Here is a 24865-nt window from a genome sequence, read left to right on the forward strand (position 1 = left end):
CATTAGTAGACACTTGGGTTGCTTCCATCTTTTGGCTGTTGTGATTAATGCTGCCATGAACATGGGTATCTCTTTCAAACACTGCTTTCAATTCTTTTAGGTATCCATCTAGAAGCAGAATTGCTGGGTCATATGGTAATTCTATTTTTATTTTTTGAGGAACTGCCATGCTATTTTCAACAGTGCCTGTACCATTTTACATTCTCACCAACAGTGCATAAAAGTTCCAATTTCTGAAAAGACAACCTATAGAATGGGAGAAAATATTTGCAAATGATATGACTGATAAGGATTAATATCAAAAATATATAAACAACTCATACAACTCAACATAAAAAAAAACAACCTGATTGAAAAACGGGTGGAAGACCTGAATAGACATTTTTCCAAAGAAGACATACAGATGACCAACACGCACATGAAAAGATGTTCAGCATCGTTAATCATTAGAGAAATGCAAATTAAAACCACAATGAGATATCACCTCACACCTGTTAGAATGGCATCTCCATATCAGGATGTGGAGAAAAGAGAATCCTCATATGCTGTTGGTGGGAATGTAAATTGATATAGTCACTGTGGAAAACAGTATGAAGGTTTCTCGAAAAACTAAAAACAGAACTACCATATGACCCAGCAATTCCATTCCTAGGTATATATCCTAAAAAATGAAAACACTAATTTGAAAAAGTACATGCAACCCAATGTTCATGGCAGCACTATTTACAATTGCCAAGATATGGAAGCAACCCAGGTGTCCATCAACAGATGAATGGATAAAGAAGATGTAGTATATATATACGATGGAATATTACTCAGCCATAAAGAATGAGAATTTGCCATTTGCAACAACATGGGTGGACCTATAGGATATTACGCTAAGTGAAATAAGTCAGAGAAAGACAAATACTATATGATATCATTTATATGTGTAATCTAAAAAATAAAACAAACTAGTGAATATAACAAAAAGAAACAGACTCACAGATATAGAGAATAATCTAGTGCTTACCAATGGGAAGTGGGGGGCAAGATAGGGGTAGAGAATTAAGAGGCACAAACTACTATGTATAAAATAAATAAGCTACAAGACTATGGCCAATATTTTGAAATAACTATAAATGGAATATAACCTTTAAAAATTGTGAATCACTGTTGTACACCTGAAACTTATATAATACTGTACATCAACTAATACCTCAATAAACAAAAAAGAGTTCTGGGAATTCCCTGGCAGTCCAGTGGTTAGGGCTTGGCGCTTTCACTGCTGTGGCCCAGGTTCATCCCTGGTCAGGAGCTAAGATCCTGCAAGCCATGCGGTGCACCCAAAAGAAGAAAAAAAAGAGTTCCAATTTCTCTACATCCACACCCACATTTTTTTTTCTTCTTTTTTTAATAGTAGCCATCCTAATGTGTGTTAAGTGGTATTAATTTGTATTTTCCGAGTGATTAGAGATGTTGATCAACTTTTTAATGTGCTTACTGGCCTTTTACATACTATATTTGGAGAAATGTCTATTCAAGTCGTTTGCGCCCCCACCCCTTTCTTTTGTGGTTGAAACCTTTTTAAAAAAAATAATTTATTTATTTTTGGCTACGTTGGGTCTTTGCTGCTGCTCATGGGCTTTCTTTAGTTGTGGTGAGCACGGGGATACTCTTCATTGCGGTGCTTGGGCTTCTCATTGTGGTGGCTTCTCCTGTTGTGGAGCACGGGCTCTAGGTGCGAGGGCTTCAGTAGCTGTGGTGCGTAGGCTTCAGTAGTTTTGGCATGTGGGTTCAGTAGTTGTGGCTTGCGGGCTCTAGAGCACAGGCACAGTAGTTATGGCATATGGGCTTAGTTGCTCCACGGCACGTGGGATCTTCCCAGACCAGGGATCAAACCCATGTCCCCTACATTGGGAGGTGGATTCTTAACCACTGTGCCACCAGGGAAGTCCCACCTTCGCCCATTTTTTAATCAGATGTTTGTTTTTCTGTTGTTGAATTGTAGGGTTTTTTTTTTTTTGCGGTGCGCAGGCCTCTCACTGTTGTGCCTCTCCCGTTGTGGAGCACAGGCTCCGGACGCACAGGCTCAGCGGACATGGCTCACGGGCCTAGCCGCTCCGCAGCATGTGGGATCTTCCCAGACCGGGGCATGAACCCGTGTCCCCTGCATCGGCAGGTGGACTCTCAACCACTGCGTCACCAGGGAAGCCCTTAACATCTTTATTGGAGTATAACTGCTTTACGATGGTGTGTTAGTTTCTGCTGTATAACAAAGTGAATCAGCTATACGTATACATATATCCCCATATCTCCTCCCTCTTGCCTCTCCCTCCCACCCTCCCTACCCCACCCCTCTAGGTGGTCACCAAGCACCGTTCTGATCTCCCTGTGCTATGCGGCTGCTTCTCACTAGCTATCTATTTTACATTTGGTAGTTTATATAAGTCCATGCCACTCTCTCATTTCGTCCCAACTTACCTACCCTTCCCCCGCCGCATGTCAAGTCCATTCTTCACGTCTGCATCTTTATTTCCATTGTTTCTTTGTTTGATGGTTGGTTGGTTGTTTTTTTTCTGGGAATCCCCAGCAACACCCCAACTATTGTTCCGTTTCAGAGAGGTCTGCTGGGATCCCATGACCAATTAACCATTTTCTCAAGTTTATCAACGTGTTTTTCTACCTCCTCTTGTACAGTTTAACTCCCTCTCTCCCTCTCTCTGTCTCTGTATCTCCTCTCATTACTTGAACTGTGGGCAAACACTTTCCTCTTGGTCCCCTAAGAATCACTCTGACCTGGCCCCAAGCCCTTTGCTTGGATATCTCAAACTCGGTGATCAAACCCAAAATCCAAATCCACTCCAGCAGCAGACTCCACCGGGAGACCAGCTCTTCACCTCCTGGGTCTTCCCATTCCCAAGTCCCAAACAGTTAGGCTACCATATTGATTGTCTTCTTGTCTTTTATTTTTAAGATAACATTTTTTAAAAATATTTTATTTTATTTATTTACCTTTGGCTGTGCCACTGGGCATCCGTGATCCTAGTTCCCTGACCAGGGATCGAACCCGTGCCCCCCTGCAGTGGAAGTGTGGAGTCTTAACCACTGGACCACCAGGGAAGTCACTGGTTTCTTGTCTTAGATTCCAGGGCATGCAAAGATGTTGTCCTGGCCTTGTCCAGGGAGGCCCTTAGTCTCTGCAGATTCAGTGGGGGAGGGGAGGAACCTGCGAGAGGCCAAGGCTTCCCAAGCACACGCCATACTCACTGATGCTCAGCTCCGCAGGCCCCCACGGCCCCCCTCCTTCCCTGGCTTGAAGATTCTCTTCCCACTCCACATTTCCTTCCCTCCTGGCCCCAGGGCAGACCTATTCATTAGCCACCTGCAGCAATACAATTCCTTCTTCCTCTTCCCCTGTGTGGCATGTTTCTACGGTTGGAGCACCTCAGAGATTCCCACGGAGATCAGCCTTCTGGAGGCGGAGGAGAGGGCATATGGCCACCGCTGTCCCAGCCAGACCGCAGCGGGGTGCTCAGGGGGCGTCCTTCCCTTCCACCCCAAACGTGGCTGTCAGATGTTCTGGAAACAAGGGTGCTTACTCCTGAGGTCCCTGGAGGTTGCTAAGGGTACCTTGAGGTTGTCTCTATCCCATGGGTTCGACCCAGGACTTCAGAAGCTGTCCAGACCATGAAGTCCAGCAGTGCAGATACAGAGCAGCCCTTTTGTTCCCAAACTGCTCTGTGGGGTCAATGTGAGTGACAGTAATTGGGAGAGGCTCGTCAGAGGGAGCCTCAGAGGAAACCGGAGGAACCACCCCTCTGTCCCAGTGGCTGTCCCCCTGACTGTCAGACCTGGAAGGACCAGGTCCTGCTGACACACCTCCACCTTCCACTGGCTACCCTCTTTAGAATTTTCTGCAAGCCGTTATCCACACACCACCATAATGCTCTTTTTATATTTAGCCTCACTTAAAAGCTTTCAATAGGGACTTCCCTGGTGGTCCAGTGGTTAAGACTCCGTGCTCCCAATGCAGGGGGCCCGGGTTCAATCCCTGGTCAGGGAACTAGATTCCGCATGCTGCGATGAAGATCCTGCATGCCACAACTAAGACGCAGCACAGCCAAATAAATAAATATTGAAGAAAAAAAAAAAAGCTTTCAATAGCCTCCCACCAATCCTGGAATAATGGTGTCCTTACCAGGCCTTCAAGGCCCAATGTGAACCAGTCCCTGCCTGTTCCTCTGAACTCACCACCCATCCCTCTCCCCTAGCTCACCATACGCCAGACACACTGATCTTCTCCTGGTCCCAGCATTCCAAGACCGTTTCAGCCTCAGGGCCTTTGCACTTGCTGTTCCTTCTGATCAGAATGCTCTTCGCACAGATCCTTGTCATTTGGTTTGCGGCTCAGAAGTCAACCTCTCCTGACTACTGCAGTCCAGAGTAGCCTCCCCTTCCTTATGCTTTATCTCCTCATACTATTTTATTTTCTTCTCCACACATACCCCTTTCTGAAGCTTAAGCTTCAGGATCCCTCACTCACATAGGCCCCTTCCAAGGGGTCTACCTAATTTTGTATTATTTTCTTAAAAAGAATCCCCTGCCCAGCCAACCCAACTGTGTAAGCTTCAGGCCCCACAAAATCTAGATTCATCTGTATCTAGAGCAAAGGACCAGGCTGTATTCGGTACATCCTGTGCCTGCCGCTGCCAGGAAGACAAACTCAGCATTCACCCTGTCAGGCTATTTCAACACACCCTTGGCCTCTCTGATCTCTTCAGGTCTGGGTGCCAAGAGGAAACTTTGCCCAGGAATCTTGGTAACTGCCCTGCTCACTGTACCCTGAATTCAAGGTTGGGGTCGGGGGCAGAGTGGGAGTGGCATGGGGGAGGGGATGGGGGTGTCCAAACTCCAAGAGCTGTTGTTTGTGCTTCTCCCTTCTGGACACCCTTGCCTTGACTCCCCCCAATAGACATAAACTTTCTCAATCGGCAAGCATACCACCCTCAACTATTCACCCAGGAGACTGAAAAACCTAGACTTCCGTAGAATCTTTCACCTCTTTCCTTTCTGAGCTTTTTTGCAAAGGTAATCCTAATGTCTATCACTGATTCCACTTCTTACCATCTTGGGCATATATTTAGTGCACAGGTCTTAACTCTCCCTCTGCCTTGCCCCCGGCAGACCTGGCTAATTGATCACAGAACTTTTCCAGGTGGGCCTTCTGTGTAACCACCACCAATTGATCAGAGAGGAAACCTAATTATCTCCTAATGAAACTCAGGTTTAAATGACTGAAGAGGTAAATCTGGTTCAAAGGAAAAGGGCTAATGCTTCTGATGAATTCCTATATCTATGCTGAGTCCAGGGAGGCCAGTTCCAAGGACATATTTTCTATTTAATTAAGTGAGGGGAGACTTTGGGAGAACAAGGCACCTTGCAGTACCTCCCGTGACACAGTGGAAAATTCACTGATCTGGAGCTGGAAGTCCTGCTCTGTTCTGGGCAAAACGACTCATTTCTTCATTCTGCGCATGGGGTTACTATGCATGTTGTCCCAGTCAGCTCAGGCTGCTGTAACAAATTACCCCAGACTGGCGGCTGAAACAGATAACGTTTACTTCTTACAGTTCTGGAGGCTGGGAGTCCAAGAACAAGGCGCTGGCTGATTCCATGTCTGGTGAGAGCCCTTTTCCAGGTTACAGACAACTGGCTTCTCCTTGTAAACTTTCTGGAAAGAAATCCAGAAACACCCTCATGACGTTCTTACTGGGAGTCACAGTGAACTGTCCTTAGTATCGGGAGAGACTGTCCCCTCCTGGTGGCCAAAGCAGTAAGAAAGTTGATGGGGAATGAACTTAATGAGCTTAAGGGCTAGACACACCAGCATTCACAAAGAAGCCTGTCTGTGGTGCTGGGCGAGGACTCCTGTGGGGACTGTCCCCCTGCACATGTGTTACTTCCTACTTCAGCTCACCTCTTGCCAACCTCCTTCTACAATTCTCCCAAACTGGTTGTCATAAACTCCACCACCCTCCTTAGTGCTCCCGACTATTCATCCCCCTCGCTCTCTGCCTCCCACTCGTCAGAGGAAAAAGAGGCCACCAGGCAGCAACCATCACGGCTCCCTCCTCCTTTTTAAATTGAAAACTTGTCTTCTTAGAAACGAACAATCTGAGAAGTAAGGGCAAAGATCACGGGTGCCTGTAGAAACCAGCTCGTCTTCCAGGCCGTCACCTGGCACCGCGACACCATCCCGCCAGGGAACCCGAGCCCGGTATCTCGGCGCGGAAGCCGAGGCGCCAGGTCGACGCAGCGCGCAGGCTGCTTCCTTCATCTTGAAAGAGAGGTCTACAGTGGCTGACCCACTTTACTACCTCCCAGCCTTTCCTCAACCCACCTGTTGAGTTCCTGCTTTCCCTGCTGCAGCCTCTTCACCATCCAGCAGAGCAATGGAGGAACGGCCCCTGCCAAGGTCACGGATGTCTCTGGACGGCAAAATCCAGGGGACACCTCTCGGTGCTCCTTTCCTCATCCACTCTGTAACTTCCACACTGCGGTCCATCCCCTGGCTATCTCACATTTTCTGTGACAGCCCTTCTGGGTCTCCTCTTCCTCAGGGGCCCTCGGGTGTAGGTACCCATCAGGGTCTCATCACCGCTCCCTCCTCCCCTCCTCTTCTCCATCCTCACAGCACACTCTCTCCTTGAGCAATCTTTTCAGACCCATGGCTTCCACCACCGTCCCTAGGCTGAGAACATTTAGGAGGAAGCAACATGTTGAAGAATGCAAAATAAGCATGTATGAACTGAGGCTACCACGTGAAGGAAGACAGTTGAGGGAGAAAGGAAAAACACCAGGTCCTTCCCCTATGACTGCGGGCAAATGAGCACACCACCCCAAGTCTTGGATTTCTCATTCACAGAACTGGGATAAGAATAGTACCTACTTCATAGGATTGTTATGACGCTTAAGGGGGATAATTCTAGAACAAGCACCCAGTGCCCGTACTTGTCAACATTATTGCTCTGTTATTTGCAGGGGTAGAGAAGCAATGGGGAGAAGTGAGGTTAAACTGAGAAATGGTAGTTTGGATCCAGGTTTTGAAACATAGGAGGGCAGTGGACCAATGGGGTATATTTGCCAAGGGCATTCCTAGCCCAACAGCGCAGATGCCATAGGGCTGAGAGCCCAGGAGCCGGCAGCTCCTTCTCAGGCCTTCTGCTCTCCTTCTGGCCATCTGGCTGACCTTGTAAGCACCTGACGTGGGTTCAGCAGGTGGCCGGCCATGATGCCCTACGTGCATGTCCCAGGCATTCCTGAGACAGTCTGCCCTGAAGTTGGGGGAGGTGCTGGTGGGTCAGAATGATAAACAGTTTAGAGCCAGGGAAGTAAAAGGTCACCTTTTGGGCTGTGTCCTGGGGGAAGGGACACTGTTACCAGGGGAACGAGTACCGGTCCTTAAGAAGTACGTTGAACCTGCCCTTAGCACTTGTCCAGTTGCCAGGTCCTGAACTTAAACACGAATGCTATTTGTCCAAGATAACAGGATCCAAATGAGGACACGTGAGCTAATTCAGTGGTGGCTGCAGCCAGATTATACAGGTTCATGAGAACCAATCGTTAAACTTTCAGGAATTTTGTTAGCCAGTTATTAAACATAGCCACTTTTAAAAATTAAGTTATGTAAACTTACAATTAAATAAAACATATTAGAAGACTCAAAACTCATCACTTCCTTTTTACTGTAGTATTTCTTCTCTTGAGGATATTTACAGTTATTGTATCTATCTGGTAGAAATACTATGCAACTCTGTGTTCAGTGACATTATGTTGGTAGTTAGACGTTGGCCATGGTGGAAGTATCTACACCACAGAAATGCTATAAATCAACACACACACACACACACACACACACACCCTGGTTGTTAAAAACATTTACCAGTTGGGCTTCCCTGGTGGCGCAGCGGTTGAGAGTCCGCCTGCCGATGCAGGGGACACGGGTTTGTGCCCCGGTCTGGGAAGATCCCACATGCCACGGAGCGGCTAGGCCTGTGAGCCATGGCTGCTGAGCCTGCGCGTCCGGAGCCTGTGCTCCACAATGGGAGAGGCCACAACAGTGAGAGGCCCGCGTACCGCTAAAAACAAATAAAAAACATTTACCAGCACCTCCCTGCATAAACTGATGTCTGAAATTTTTTTTACTTTTTGGCCACGTGGCTTGTGGGATCCCAGTTCCCAGACCAGGGATTGAACCCAGGACACAGCAGTGAAAGCTTGGAATCCTAACCATTAGGCCACCAGGGAACTCCCATTGAAATTTTCTCTTTAGCCACTTCTTTTTTTTTTTTTTGGCTGCATCTGGTCTTCTCTCTAGTTGCGGAGAGTGGGGGGCTACTCTCCGTTGCGGTGCGTGGGCTTCTGATTGCAGTGGCTTCTCTTGTTGCGGAGCACCGGCTCTAGGCACGCGGGCTCAGTAGTCCTGGCACGCGGGCCCTAGAGCTTGTGGGCTTCAGTAGTTGCAGCGCGTGGGCTTCAGTAGTTGCAGCACGTGGGCTTCAGTAGTTGTGGCACGTGGGCTCAGTAGTTGTGGCACACGGGCTCAGCTGCTCCGCGGCCTGTGGGATCCTCGGGAACCAGGGATCGAACCCATGTCCCCTGCATTGGCAGGCGGATTCTCAATCACTGCGCCACCAGGGAAGTCCCTAGCCACTTCTTATGAGTTTCGGCAGTCTCCATCGGCTCCACATAAACAGGGCCCGAGGGCCACTCCAGCCTTTTGAGTTTCCACACTCTAGTTTTGGAGTGAGCTCCCAAATCTCACTGGTCTATACCCCACCAAGGGTGTGAATAATGGTGGCCATTACTCATCACTTAATACTTGTCTCATCCTCCCTCAGCTCACCCTCACAACATCACCATGAGGCTGGTATTAAACTTTTACTCTACCAATTACAGATGATAAAGTGAGCCACAGAGAAAGTAAGCAACTCTCTCCCAAGGCAACCAGGAAAAACAAGGCGGAATCCTCTCATAACCACTACAAATAAAGAATAATCTGATAAAGAAATGTGATTAAGTGGTTCAATTGCCACTTCTTCATGGCACCAACCCTGACTTTAGTTTTCAACTACCAAAGGGCATCTATTTTGATGTCATTTTATTTTTCTTAGTCACATCCAATAAAACTGTGGGCTCACAGGATGTGGCCTATCCCAGGTCTTTAGGAGACTTTAATGAATAAATAAGACTGTTCTAGAGTTAATTGATCCACTGTTTCAGTTGATGTAGTGCTTCTAAATCAATTATTAATTAGGAATTGAGATTCAACTATGATACCAACTCAGTTCAAAACCTGGGCACCTCCCATGAAAGCTAAAGCCCAGAGTCTTTAAATAACTTGTTAAAAGTTACACAGCTTGTAAGAGATGAAGACAAGATATTAACCAAGGCCTGTCTGATTCCAGAGCCCCTGCTCCAGGGAGAGGCATATGATGAGTATGTTAAAAAGCAAAATTCAACTGAGTAAATTTGAAGATTTGTCTTTATTCAACGATTCATGACTTGGGTAGCCTCCCATCTGGCAAACAAAGGAGCTCCGAGGAGCTGTACAAAGGGAAGACTTTTACAGGCAAAAGGAGGCGGGGCAAGGAAGATATTCTAGCTAAGAGTGGATTGTTTCAGGCAAGGTCACCTTCCTTTTGGGGAAGACTGGGGCTGAAACTGTGCACCTCTGTCTGGGACTTGAACCCACGTGGCCGGGACTTGAACCCTGCCAAAACCCTGATTGAGACTTGAACCCAAACGGCTGGGACTCAAACGCAGCCAAAACCCACAGTCTTCCAACTGAAATCACACACCTGGTTTCAGGACTTAATGAAGCTCAGGTTCTTGATGTCTCATCACAGAGAGAATTCAGTGACAGACAAAGTGATAGGTAAGAAGTGGATTTATTTAGAGAGAAACACACTCCACAGACAGAGTCTGGGTCAGCCATCTCAGAAGGTGAGAAAGGCACCAGGGTATGGGGTTGTCAGTTTTTACTGGAGTGGGTTATTTCATAAGCTAATGAGTGGGAGGAGGATTCCAGCTATTTTAGGAAAGGGCCAGGATTTCCAGGAATTGGGCCACTGCCCACTTTTTGATACTTATGGTCGGTCTTGGAACTGTCATGGCGCCTGTAGGTGTGTCATTTAGCTTGCTGATGTGAGCTTGCTGATACTGAGGCTCAAGTTCTAGTGGAGGGACTTCCCTGGTGGCGCAGTGGTTAAGAGTCCACCTGCCAAAGCAGGGGACAAGGGTTTGAGCCCTGGTACGGGGAGATCCCACATGCCGCAGAGCAACTAAGCCTGTGCACCACAGCTACTGAGGCTGCGCTCTAGAGCCCGTGAGCCACAACTACTGAGCCCATGTGCCACAACTACTGAAGCCCGTGCGCCTAGAACCTGTGCTCCGCAATAAGAGAAGCCACCACAGTGAGAAGCCTGCGCACGGCAACAAGGAGTAGCCCCTGCCCACCTCAACTAAAGAAAGCCCTCATGCATCAACGAAGACCCAACACAGCCAAAAATTAATTAATTATTTTAAAAAAGGTCTAGTGGAAAAAGTCAACTTATCCGCCAACTTGGATCCATTTGGTTCTAGTCAGTTTATGTCATATCCTCAGGCTATGTCATTCTTTCAAACCTTGTGCCCTGCCTCCTTTCCTCCTGTTTCAGGTCCTTCAGGCAGATTACCTCACTAGTGCTGACCAGGTAACTCCACATTGGCTGACTAAAGATCACATTCCTGGGAGAGGCTGAAACTGCCAATATTTATTTATTTATTTATTTAAAGTACAGTTGATTTACAATGTTGTGTTATAGGTTAGGTATTAAGTCTTGATTTGCTGATGTGGGGTTTAGCACAAGTGAATCTGAAACAGAAGGGAAGGGGACAGGGCACCTTTAAAAGAATGACATAGTCATAAGACATGACGAAAACTGGTTAGAACTAACTAGATCCAAGACGGCAGAAGATCTAACTTCCGGTAGACCTTGGGCCTCATTATTTGCTCATTGTAATACATTAGCTAAATAACACATCCACCAGCACCATGACAGGTCAGCGCTAACTATAAAAGGCCAAAAAGTGGGAGGTGGCCCAATTCCTGGAAATCCCCGCCCTTTCCCCCAGCCCCCCAAAATAGTTGGAATAATCCTCCCACTCATTAGCCTATGAAATTACCCACGCCATATTTTGGGGCCTCTCACCTTCTGAGATGGCCCACACTCTGTCTGTGGAGTGTGTTTCTCCCTAAATAAATCCACTTCTTACGTATCACTTTGTCTCTCACTGAATTCTTTCTGCCATAAGACATCAAGAAACTGAGCTTCATTAAGTCCTGAGACCAGGTGTGTGATCTCAATTAAAAGGAGGTGGGTTTAAGTCCCAGTCTGAGTTGCACGGTTTCAAATCCATTTGGGGACTGTTATTTCCTTATTTTTTTTTCTTCATTTATTTTGGCTGCGCTGGGTCTTAGGTGCGGCACACGGGCTTCTTAGTTGCAGCATGCAAACTCTTAGTTGCAGCATGCGAACTCTTAGTTGCAGCATGCATGCGGGATCTAGTTCCCCGACCAGGGATCGAACCCCAGCCCCCTGCATTGGGAGCTCGGAGTCTTACCCACTGGACCACCAGGGAAGTTCCTGCTCTCTCCTTTTAGACAACTATTAGGCAGCTATTAAAAAAAAGTCTTGTAGGGCTTCCCTGGTGGCGCAGTGGTTGAGAGTCCGCCTGCCGATGCAGGGGACACGGGTTCGTGCCCCAGTCTGAGAAGATCCCACATGCCGCGGAGCGGCTGGGCCCGTGAGCCATGGCCGCTGAGCCTGCGCGTCCGGAGCCTGTGCTCCACAATGGGGGAGGCCACAACAGTGAGAGGCCCGCGTACAGCAAAAAAAAAAAAAAAAAACAAAAAAAACAAAAAAAACGGAGGTTAAAAAATAACTGAATTTTATCAATTCTTGGATACATACTGTTTTTCACGTTTTAACATATCTGAAATAGGGTGCATCAAAAATCAATTTCAGGACTTCCCTGGTGGTGCAGTGGTTGGGAATCCACCTGCCAATGCAGGGGACACGGGCTTGATCCCTGGTCTGGGAAGATCCACATGCCATGGAGCAACTAAGCCTGTGTGCCACAACTACTGAGCCTGCATTCCACAACTACTGAAGCCATGAGCCCTAGAGCCTGTGCTCTGCAACAAGAGAAGCCACCACAATGAGAAGCCCGCACGCCGCAACAAAGAGTAGACCCCGCTCACCACAACTAGAGAAAGCCCGCATGCAGCAACGAAGACCCAACACAGCCAAAAGTAAAAAAAAATTTTTTTAAATCAATTTCAGGAAAATTATAGATATCAAAGTGAAAGGCAGGGACTTCCCTGGTGACATAGTGGTTAAAACTCTGCGCTCTCAATGCAGGGGGCCCAGGTTCAATCCCTGGTCAGGGAACTAGATCTCACATGCATGCCACAACTATGAGTTCAAATGCCACAACTAAGGAGTCCATCTGCCGCAACTAAGACCCAGCACAACCAAATAAATAAATAAATAAATCTTTTTAAAAAAGTGAAAGATAAAACAATAAAACTTCCAGAAGATACTATAGGGTTAAGAAAAGATTTATCAAACAGGAAATAAGACATAAACATAAAAGGTCAATAAGTTGGACTAAATTAAAATTAAGAATTTCTGTGCATCAAAATACATTTTGTGTGTGTGTGTGTGTGTGTGTACGCGGGCCTCTCGCTGCTGTGGCCTCTCCCGTTGCGGAGCACAGGCTCCGGACACGCAGGCTCGGCGGCCATGGCTCACGGGCCCAGGCGCTCCACGGCATGTGGGATCCTCCCGGACCGGGGCACAAACCCATGTCCCCTGCATCGGCAGGCGGACTCTCAAACACTGTGCCACCAGGGAAACCCTCCAAATACATTTTAAATGAATGAGAAGGCAAGCCACTGAATGGGAAAAAACCAAACTTTTGCAATACATATACCCAAAAAGGGGACTCATATCAGAATGTATATTGAACTCCTACAGATCACAAACTGGCAGACAATCCAATGGAAAAAATAAGCAAAAACTTGAAGCAGGCACTTCAGAAAAGAGAATATTAAAATGGGCAATAAGTATACGAAAAGGAGCTCAATTTCTTTAGTCTCCAGGGAAATGCTATTTATCAGTTTAATGAACTGACCAATTGCGCCCGAGAGACCACGGGAAAGGCAATTTAAAACCACCATGAGGGGCTTCCCTGGTGGTGCAGTGGTTGAGAGTCCGCCTGCCGATGCAGGGGACACGGGTTCGTGCCCTGGTCCGGGAAGATCCCACATGCCGCAGAGCGCCTGGGCCCGTGAGCCATGGCCGCTGAGCCTGCACGTCCGGAGCCTGTGCTCCGCAACGGGAGAGGCCACAGCGGTGAGAGGCCCGCGTACCGCAAAAACAAAACAAACAGCAACAACAACAACAACAAAAAACCACCATGAGAACCACTATATACCCACAAGAATGACTAAAACTGAAAAGAATGACAATGCCAACTGTTAGCAAAGATGTAAAGAAACTGAAGCTCTCATACATTGCTGGAAGAATACAGACACTCAGAAAATTGTTTGCCAGTGTCTGTTAAAGCCGAATGCTTAAGTATGTAGCCTATGACCCAGTAATTCACTCCTAAGTATCATCCAACAGAATTTCATACATATGTGCAGCAAAAGACAAGTGTCAGAACCTTCATAGAAGCATCGTTAATAATAACCCCAAACTGGAAACAACCCAAATGTCTGTCAATAGTAGAATGGATACATAAATTGTGGAATATTCATAACATAGAGTTTTATATGGCAGAAGAATTAATAAATTACAGCTACATGCAAAAACATAGATGATTTTTTTATTTAAAAAAATATATGTTTATTTTTAGTTAACTAATTTATTTATTTGGCTGCATCGGGTCTTAGTTGCAGCACGCGGGATCTTTTTTGCAGTGCACGGGCTTCTCTCTAGTTGTGGTACATGGGCTCCAGAGTGCGTGGGCTCAGTAGTTGTGGCACTCGGGCTCTCTAGTTGTGGTGCGTGGGCTCTAGAGTGCGAGGGCTTAGTTGCCCTGCAGCATGTGGGATCTTAGTTCCCTGACCAGTGATTGAACCCATGTCCCCTGCATTGGAAGGAGGATTCTTAACCACTGGACCACCAGCGAAGTCCCTGGATTAATTTTATTTTTATTTTTGAAAACTTTATTTTATTTTAAAAAAATATATTTATTTTATCTATTTTTGGCTGCATTGGGTCTTCATTGCTGCGCATGGCCTTTCTCTAGCTGCAGTGAGCGGGGGCTACTCTCCGTTGTGGTGCATGGGCTTCTCATTGAGGCGGCTTCTCTTTGCTGGGAAGCACGGGCTCTAGGTACACAGGCTTCAGTAATTGTGGCTCACAGGCTCAGTAGTTGTGGCTCGCGGGCTCTAGAGCGTAGGCTCAGTATTTGTGGCGCACGGGCTTAGCTGCTCTGCGGCATGTGGGATCTTCCTGGACCAGGGCTCGAACCCATGTCCCCTGCATTGGCAGGCGGATTCTTAGTCACTGCACCACCAGGGAAGTCCCTGGGTGAATTTTAGAAATGCAGTGTTGAGAAGAAGTAAGACATGACAGAGTACATGCTATATCATTCCATTTACAGGAAAACAAAAATAGGCAAAACCAGTCTATTTTAGTAGAAGTTAAGACAGCAAAGGGAAGTTGGGAAACATAGTGCCTAGGAGGTGGTTTAAGGAGGGTCTTGGGGGTCCTGGTGATGTTACATTTCCTGATCTGGGTAGTGATTTCATCAACATTCATAAGTCGTACACTAGGGACTTCCCTGGTGGCGCAGTGGTTAAGAATCCGCCCGCCAATGCAGGGGACATGGGTTCAAGCCCTGGTCCAGGAAGATTCCACATGCCACAGGGCAACTAAACCCGTGTGCCACAACTACTGAGCCTGCACTCTAGAGCCCGCGAGCCACAGCTACTGAAGCCCGCCTGCCTAGAGCCCATGCTCCGCAACAAGAGACGCCACTGCAGTGAGAAGCCTGTGCACTGCAACGAAGCGCAGCCCCCGTTTGCCACAGTTAAGAGAAAGCCCGCACGCAGCAACGAAGACTCAACACAGCCAAAAATAAATAAATAAATATATATAAAAATAAGTTGTACACTAATAACTTATGTACTTTCTGTATACACGTATGTATATATTATACTTCAGTAAAAAGCTTACGAAATGAGGATAAAATTGAACAATTTGAGACACAGAAAGTTAATTACTCACAGATCTTTGTTCAAAGACCTATTCAATGATGCCCTTCAGTTAACAGGAAATAGAATTCAGCACATAGGAGTGGAAAGTAAGACACGTTGCTCAGCTAGGAAACAGGAAAACATGTTGATAAACCTATTTAAAAAAAAGTGAGGGGGCTCAGAAGACCCAGTAGAACTAAAGTATGATGGAATAATAACATGGAAGATAGGAGAGGAGAAATTGGACAGAAGTCATCTAAGTTTCTCATATTTCTAAGAAAGATAAAGACAATGATGAATTTTAAACTCTGTATAGTCAAGTTAAGAATTTAATTTCTAAACGAGCAGAAATAGAAAGTATAATTTCTAAACCAGTGAAGGGGGTAAGGGAGAATAAAGAAGTCTGCATTGATCCAGTAGAAAACTAAAAAAGGGGGGACTTCCCTGGTGGTCCAGTGGTTAAGAATCTGTCTTCCAATGCAGGGGACACAGGTTTGATCCCTGGTCGGGGAACTAAGATCCCATATGGCACAGGGCAACTAAGCCCGTGTGGCAACTACTGAGCCCGTGTGCAGCAATGAAAGATTCCACATGCCGCAACGAAGATCCTGCATGCTGCAACCAAGACCCGATGCAGTCAAATAAAAAATAAATTAATTAAAAAAAAAAGCTAATGTGACATGACAACCAAATGCTATGCCTGAGCCTTGATTCTAGATCCCAGAATCTAGAATTTCCCCTAATTTTTTTTTTAATTCCTGTTTTTTTTTAAAAATTTTATTCATTTTTGGCTGCGTTGAGTCTTCGTTGCTGTGCACGGGCTTCCTCTAGTTGCAGCGAGCCCCCCACAACTAGAGAAAGCCCAGGCTTCTCATTGCAGTGGCTTCTTGTTGTGAAGCATGGGCTCTAGGGCACGTAGGCTTCAGCAGTTGTGGCACGTGGGCTCAGTAGTTGTGGCTTGCAGGCTCTAGAGTGCAGGCTCAGTAGTTGTGCTGCACGGGCTTAGTTGCCCCACGGCATGTGAGATCTTCCCGGACCAGTGCTCAAACCCGTGTCCCCTGCATTAGCAGGCAGATTCTTAACCACTGCGCCACCAGGGAAATCCCCCCTTCCCAAATTTAAAGGAATTACTGGGACATCTTGGGACAATTTAATACAGACTATACATTATATAGCATTATTGTATAAATGTTAGATTTCTTGTGTGGGATAATGTGGCCCCCATTTTTGTTGAGCTCCAAGTGCTTTCCTCTAGGATAATTCTCCAACTTTTTGGCTTTAGGACCTCTTTACACTCTGAGAAGTTGTTGAGGACTCAAAAGAGCTCTTGTTTATATAGGTTATACAAAACCCTATTTACCGAATTAAAAGTTAAGACAGAAAATTTGAAACATGTTTATATATTAATTTAAAAATAAGATTTTCCAAAATAAAAGAGTTAACGAGAAGAGTTGCTTTGTTTACATTTTTGCAACTCTCTTCATATCTGACTTACCAGAAGTAGCTGGATTCTCACATCCACTTCAGCATTTAGTCTGCTGCTGTATATTGTTTTGGTTGAGGTATATGAAGAAAATCCAGCCTCAGATTGATGTGTAGCTGGAAAAAGAAAAATGAGGAATATTTTAATAGCTTTTTCAGATGTTAGGACTGTTCTCTTTTCCCCCCCATTATCAAAGACCATTTAATTTTTAAAGATCAACAATACCAAAAGCATAAAGTGGAGTAGAAGAAAATAGTTTTTTATAAGTACAATTTAATTAAAGCTGTTTACAACTATTCTCTCCCACAGGACTTAAGCATGAATTTTAAAAGAGTAAGAGATGAGGACTTCCCTGGTGGCGCAATGGTTGAGAATCCGCCTGCCGACACAGGGGACACGGGTTCGAGCCCAGGTCTGAGAAGATCTCACATGCCACAGAGCAACTAAGCCCACGCATCACAACTGTTGAGCCTGCGCTCTAGAGCCCATGAGCCACAACTACTGAAGTCCATGTGCCTAGAGCCCGCGCGCTACAACAAGAGAAGCCACCGCAATAAGTCCTCGCACCGCAACGAAGAGTAGCCCCCACTAGCCGCGCAACTAGAGAAAGTCCGCATGCAGCAACAAAGACCCAACGCAGCCAAAAAAAAAAAAAAAAAAAAAAAAAAAATTAGATCATTTCATTAAAAAAAAAGAATAAGAAATGAGAAAAACAAGTACAGGGTTAGACGAGCCAGCAGGAGTCTGTGGAACTTGAGATTTCACTGCAACAGGAAGGGGACGAGAGTGCCTTTTTTTTTTTAAATTAAGGTGTTTTATTATTATTATTATTATTATTTGGCTGCGCTGCAGCATGTGGGATCTTAGTTCCCCGACCAGGGATCAAACTCAGGCCCTCGGCAGTAAGAGCATGGAGTCCTAAGCACCGGACCACCAGGGAATTCCCAAGGCATTTACTTTAGTTTGAACGGAAAGCGGCAAGTGGCATAAGCAACTGAGAATGTGCCCCTAATAGAGAGCTCTCCCCTCCTTGCACTCCTTAGTCCAAGGTATAATTTCGGGAGAAAAAAGCATCCTGTATCTAGTTAGTTATGTTATCTACGATTACACCTCTAGTCTGTTTCCCTACACCAACCGATTCAGCAGGACTGAATTGAGTTTAACTCAATTCTGACACTATCTACCTGGAGGTAGCGTTAGATCCCACAGATTAAGGGCTTAGTCCCACAACACTGATGCCTATCACAAATCTGGGACAATTGTACTTCTGACTCAGCGGCTAAAAATTGGGGATTTACATGACCTCTTCCTCGGGTCCCATAATTTGCTAGAACGGTTCACAAAACTCAGGAAATGTTGGTTTACATTTACCAATTTATTATAAAGGATACATAAAGACCACAGATAAACAGCCAGATAAGGAGGTACATAGAGTGAGGTCCAGAGGGTCCTGAGCACAGGCGCTTCTGTCCCAGTGGAACTGAGATGCTCACAAAGGATTACCTGTGAATAGCAGAAGGCCACTCGTATCGCTCAGGAAATTCCAAGGGTTTTAGGAGCTCTATGCCAGAAACTGGGGACAAAGACCAAAATATACTTCTCTGCCACAACTTTCTTCTAAGGCAGGCATGGCATTGACTGATACCTGGTTTAAAGTCTAAAAATCGTGTCCAGATAAGGCACACCAGCAGATAAGACTCTCATTCCGGTTAAAGTTGAACACGTGTCTGAACCACTGATCTTGACTGAGTTAGAGCAAATGACTGTGATTTGTCCACATTTCCACAGTTGTTTCCATGTAAAAATCAGTTTTATAGCGACTTTTATTAAAAAACATTCTTTGTTTAAATAGCTATGGCTTATTTTATCATAAGGCTTTTCTTTCTTTTTTAAAAATTTTATTTTATTTATTTTTATTTTTGGCTGCATTGGGTCTTCATTGCTGCGTGTGGGCTTTCTCTAGCAGCGAGCGGGGCTACTCTTCATTGCGGTGTGAGGGCTTCTCCCTGCGGTGGCTTCTCTTGCTGCAGAGCACGGGCTCTAGGTGCACAGCTTCAGTAGTTGTGGCATGTGGGCTCAGTAGTTGTGGCTCACGGGCTCTAGAGCGCAGGCTCAGTAGTTGTGGTGCAGGGGCTTCGTTGCTCCGCGGCATGTGGGATCTTCCCGGAGCAGGGCTCGAACCCATGTCCCCTGCATTGACAGGCGTACTCTTAACCACTGTGCCACCAGGGAAGTCTGCCATTAAAAAATATTCTGATCAAATAATCTTGCAAAGGAGATAACCTTCAAGCCTTCAAGCTTCAAGCCTATAATATAAAAGCAAAGAGTAAATGATTTTCTGCTCAGTTATCACGTTTAGGATCTTTACAAGGAGTGTGTTAGGCCCCAGGGAGCACTCCTTGCTGTTCATGCCCAAAATTTCACGTCCTGTCCTGTCCTTGAGCGTGGAAATGGTCAGCCGACTGGTTGCAGTCCACACTGTTTCTCCCACAAACATCCACACAGCTGTCACATAGTTCTTTCCATCCAGTGTGAAGCAGTGATAAACTCCTGCAGGATGAGTTATCACGTTTCCTTTCTCCATGAAAATCTGAAGTCCTCTTTATCTCTTTCATCAAAGTATCCACTGCCATCCAAGATGTAGCAAATTTTACATCCTAGTACAAATGCTCCCAGCAAAACATCTTAACCTTTTCTTCATAATTTGGAAATTTATTTTTGCATACGTTTATTATGACCATCCCAGAGTAGTCTAATTCTGGATCATTCTGATATTTGCCAGCTTCCAGTAAAGGACTCCAAGCTGGTGCAGCTGCTCCAGGAGGACTGGGCAGCTGGGCTCCAGGCCAGGGGGCCACCTCAGGTCATCTTGGGACTCCTCCATGTACCAGACCTCCCGCACCGTGGTCTGGGCCTGGGATGGGGGTGGTGTGGTGCATCACCCGGGGCTCCCTGACCTGCATGGGCTGAGCTGGGTCGAGGCCCCAGTGGCCATTTTTTAGGGGGGCATCCCAGCTTGGGCCACTGCCCAACCCCCATTTCCCGACTGGGCGAGGCCTGACCCATGGTATTCACTTACGATAACAAAATGTACAAGTGATACTTTCTCAAAGGTTAATTGCAATGTGGAATCTGAAACAACACCAATATGCCTTTCCTACTCTGTTACATTCAAACCCCTCATATTCAAATCCATTCTGGAATAGGTCTCTTACCCATGCATAACTTTTTAACATCATGCATTGGTCATTTAGAAAATACTGGCTGAGTTATGCAGATCTTCCAAAAGTTGACACATTTCATTACACAATATGAAAAAAAATCACATTTGGTAGACCATTAATCTCATTAGAAACATCATGAAGAATTGGGAAGCTGGGACTTCCCTGGGTCCAGTGGTTAAGACTCCGTGCTCCCAATGCAGGGGGCCAGGGTTTGATCTCAGGTCAGGGAACTAGATCCCACGTGCATGCCGCAACTAAGAGTCCGCATGCTGCAACTAAAGATGCCGCATACGCCAATGAAAATCCCGTGGTGCCACAACCCAGCGCAGCCAAATAAATACATAAATAAATATTAAAAAAAAAAAAGAATTGAGAAGCTCTCAAACTCAGGGTATATACAAGGTTTCCAAAATTTTAGTTTTCCCTTGAAAGCTCCAATATAAAAAAATCATTGGTAACATATACTATAAGCTATTTCCTTGAAGTGACTGGCTCATTTCATTCATTTTTGAGAAAATATCTGCCAAATATTTGAGTCCAAATGTCTTCTGCATCGGTTGTTCTTTTCAGCTGAAATGTTGTTCTGTGAAGAAAGCAGCTGCTTCAACCCACAGCTCAAATAAAGCACTCCCGCTCTTCCTCAGTGCTTTTCCAGGAGACAACCATCTTTCCAGGGTCTGCAGCACAAGTGCTTTGTATGTACTTCCATTTTTATTACATAAGATATTAGAAAGATATATACCCAAGAGTTACGATTTAATCAAATTCTTAATTTCTACTGCTTTATTTAGTACATCGTATTAATAGACTTAAAAAAAAAAAGACAGAGAGTGCACGATGGTGAGCAATAAAATCACTACTAGTATAGTTTGGTGCCTCTGCCATGATTCAGGGTAAGGTATAAGCGGTTTTCCCCACCGTTGCTTTTGCACCATTTGGGCAAATGTTAACACAGTGAGAAAGGCAAGTGACTTCTTAGTATTACGAAAATTATTTAGATCTCGTGGTGCCCCTCCTCCCCCAGGGTCCGCGGACCACACTTTGAGAACCGTCGTTTGCTCTAGGTCGCAGCATCTTGTCCTAACCTCCACTTAACTTTATATTCATTAAGTTCTGATCTTTCGTCCTTCTGAGACCGTAAAAACAGCCCAGCAGCCTCCTCTCGAGCACCTGGGGAGGCTGCTTCCAGCGGGAGCCAGAGCTGCGGGGCGTGGCCAGCGCCTCACCGCAGCTGGTACCCGAGGGGCCCTCACCCCTCTTTCCCTTACCTCACTTCCTCTTCCCCTCCCCAGCCCCTTTAACCCTTCGTTTTCCCCAAAGACGGAAAGAACGCGAGAGGAAATGCCTCAATTTAAAAGAAGCCGCCAGAGTGAATGGTGCTGGGACAGGGGACACTCTGCACAGCACATAAACGACTGTGACCGTTTGTTTCAAAAAAAAAAAAATCTATCTACCTATCTATTTCTATATATATCTTGATTGTTCTTTTTCTGGTTACAAAAGTAATAGATGCTTTTGTTATATAATGTTCAACCCCCACAGAATTGCATAAAGTAGAAATTGAGTCTCCCACTATACCCCACTCCCATACCTTCTTAGGTTTCTGTGCCTTTAATTTTTCATATATAGGTATGTATGTATGTTAAGATATTTCTCTGCAACTTTCTATTTTCACTTAATATATCACAATGCATTTTTCTTTTTCTTTTTTATTTGAGTCTTAACCATGCAGAGTCTTAACCACTGGACTGCCAGGGAAGTCCCCCAATGCATTTTTCTATATCAGCAAATATTTACCTCATTCTTAATGACAATGGACATTTAGGTCATTCCCAATTTTTCCCTATTACAAACAGTGCTGCAGTGAACACCTTGTACTTATGTGTCTGTACAATTTGGTAAGTATTTCTATGCTGTCAGTCTCTCAGAGTGGAATTTCCAGATGAAGAGTTACGTGCACTTTATAATAGGATGGATGATACTAAATTGCCCTCCAAAGAGATTGTACTAACCAACACTCCATCCAGCCACAGCAACGATATTTTGAAATGATCTGTTCATATCTCCATCTTCCGGATACCCTCACTGGACGCTGGTCCTCTCAGGAATAGAATGTGCCCTCTTGTCCATCTGTGGGTCACACCTGTCATGTCGTAGGAGCTCAGTAAACTGGTGTGGAGTGGATGTGAATGAACAGATAACATTAACACTATGGCCAGGCTTCTCCTATGTGTGCCAGGCACCATTCAAAGCAACTTATCTGCATGAATTTATTTAATCCTAGTAACTGCTAGGAGTAGGGATTTTTATTATCTCCATTTGCAGTTGAAGAAACTGAGGCTCAGAGAAGTTAAGTGACTTGCCCAGGCATGAGACAATCACGACAAAAGACTTCCACAGGACTTTCCTGGTGGTCCAGAGGTTAAGACTCCGCCCTTCCACTGTAGGGGGTGCGGGTTCCATCCCTGGTCCGGGAACTAAGATCCCTCATGCCATGCGGCCAAAAAACTTAAAAAAAAAAAAAAAAAAAAAAGACTTCCACAAACAGGGAGAAAGCTTTATATTCTGGAAATCTGTTACCAAGATGGTAATGTTGCTTTTAGTTCTTTTTAATCCCTTTCAATCATTTCCCCTTCCTCTAACTTTGGACGTCTAGTTTTATTAGGAATCTTGAGGATTAATTAACTTATGCAACCTAAGAGAAAATTTCACAAAATTTAATAAAGTTTTATTTATTTATTTGGCCATGCATGTAGGATCTTGGTTCCCTGACCAGGGATTGAACCCATGCCCCCTGCAGTGGAAGTGTGTAGTACTAACCACTGGACCACCAGGGAATTCCCTAAATAGTGTTTTAAAATCTTCCAAATTTCTTTCTGGACCCCACCTGTTACTGTCCATAGATTTATTTTACAAAGTTAAAATCAGAGTACTAGGGTTTCCCTGGTGGTGCAGTGGTTAAGAATCTGCCTGCCAATGCAGGGGACACGATTCGAGCCCTGGCCCGGGAAAAACCCACATGCCGCAGAGCAACTAAATCCATGCACCACAACTACTAGGCTGCACTCTAGAGCCTGCGAGCCACAACTACTGAGCCCACGTGCCACAACTACTGAAGCCCACGCACCTAGAGCCCATGCTCCACAACAAGAGAAGCCACCGCAATGAGAAGCCCGCGCACCGCAACGAAGAGTAGTCCCCGCTCGCCGCAACTAGAGAAAGCCAGCGCACAGCAACGAAGACCCAACGCAGCCAAAAATAAATAAATAAAATAAATAAATTTATTAAAAAAAAAATCAGAGTAGTAGTTTGTGTTCTTTTATTGGGGGGGTCTGTTTACCTTTCGTGATGATTCAAGTGTAAATGAATGCTATACCCCCCCTTTATCCCCACCCCCAGTGCAGGCTTGAGAGGGTGAATTTGTACTTGGCCTTCAAGGATGAGCTGGGTCTGGCAATGCGGAGTGGAAAGAACCCACTTGATGGAAGGAAGGGACAGTGCAACTGCTCAGAGTCAAGGACTACTCAGGGGAATGGCTAAATTTAGGGTTCTTGTGGAGAGGGAATAGTAACTGTGGGGGGTAGGTGAAGGCCATGAAATGTTATAAGCTATTCAGATTTTATTGTATCAGGCAGTGGAGAGCTACTTCACTATCTGAGCTGTGGAGTGACTGCTCAGGGCTGTGCTTCAGGGTGACAGCGCTGGAAGTGGCGGGGAGGGCTGATACGAGGGGGAGGGAGCACAGACTGACTATTGGCAGGGAAATCAGTTTAGAGATGACCATAAATAGCTCTGCTATCAACGCCTCCCCCTCAACCTTCCTCCCTCCCATCTTCTGATTTCTAATAATGGCATCACCATTCTCCCAGCCCCAGGGATGGAAGTCTGAGTCACTGTGACTCCTCCCCCGTCCAGCTAGCTGCAGTTCCTGCATACGCCATCTCTACACTGCCTCTGCACTCTTGCACCTTCTTGAGGGTCCTGCCAGGACCCTGTGTCAAGTCTCTCCGGTTCAAGAACCCTGGCCTCCCTTCCCCAGGCCTGATTCTCCACTGTCTGACATCCCCTCACTGCTGTGCCAGATGTTACCAGATGTTACTCCCTGCCTACAAACATAGCACGAAACTAATGTCCTGGTGTGTCCACCTGGGTGAAGTGCAAGGCCCTCACTCTACTCGTGTCTGCATGGTCAGCCTCCTTCCACGTCGTAAAGATCCGTGAGAACACACTTGATGGATGTTCCTGCCCTGAGCTCATCAGGGTCTCCCCCATCAGAGGTGATTTTCTCTTTGCCAGATGCCTAATGTGTCATCTACACTCCTCCTGGGACACTTTCCCCTTGTGCCTGGTTTGTGGTGATTTGTGGTTCCCAGAGGGTAGAGACTGAGTGATATGCATTTCTGTGCCTCCACGGGGAACTTGCACATGACCTAGACTCAATAACTAATTGAGGTTTGATTTAAAATATGTAAGGGGACTTCCCTGGCAGGCCAGTGGTCAAGACTCCGTGCTTCCAATGCAGGGGGCATGGGTTCAATCCCTGGTCAGGGAACAAAGATCCGACATTCTGTGTGTGGCCAAAAATTATAAATAAATAAATAAATAAAATCTGTAAGGGTGAGAGTTTCCAAATCTGCTGACCCAAAGGAGGATATAAGCACCTTTCCTTTAAATATCACCTTTCTCTGAGGTGGCTTACAGGGCCAGCAGTTATCACCACAAAAAATTCCAAAGAAGTACAATAAATAGGGGCTCTGGGTCCTATTTTTTCTCCTTAAAAGAATGATGGACTATTAGCCAGGTATACGAGTATGAACTAGAGCTCTGCTACTTCCTAGCTGTGTGACTTTGAGCAAGTGTCCT

The 24865-nt window shown here is 45.7% G+C and overlaps 1 protein-coding gene and 1 pseudogene across 3 annotated transcripts in view; both read right to left on the reverse strand.

Annotated features, from left to right (window-relative positions):
* Positions 1-24865, reverse strand: part of SEMA4B (semaphorin 4B) — a 91769-nt gene that overhangs the window by 64678 nt on the left and 2226 nt on the right. Inside the window, exons 2-3 of one of the 3 annotated variants that reach the window (XM_060293843.2) lie at positions 18282-19084; positions 16791-16894 (exon numbers count right to left, since the gene is read on the reverse strand). The gene's annotated coding sequence lies outside the window, so the exon portion shown is untranslated. Of the gene's footprint in view, positions 1-16790; positions 16895-18281; positions 19085-22014; positions 22135-24865 lie in introns of those variants that run through there. The other 2 variants (XM_060293845.2, XM_060293844.2) reach the window with 2 other exon arrangements.
* On the reverse strand, positions 19093-19844 carry LOC115864711 (acireductone dioxygenase-like; annotated as a pseudogene).

Source organism: Globicephala melas, chromosome 2, assembly GCF_963455315.2.
Source record: "Globicephala melas chromosome 2, mGloMel1.2, whole genome shotgun sequence".
Taxonomy (NCBI): domain Eukaryota; kingdom Metazoa; phylum Chordata; class Mammalia; order Artiodactyla; family Delphinidae; genus Globicephala; species Globicephala melas.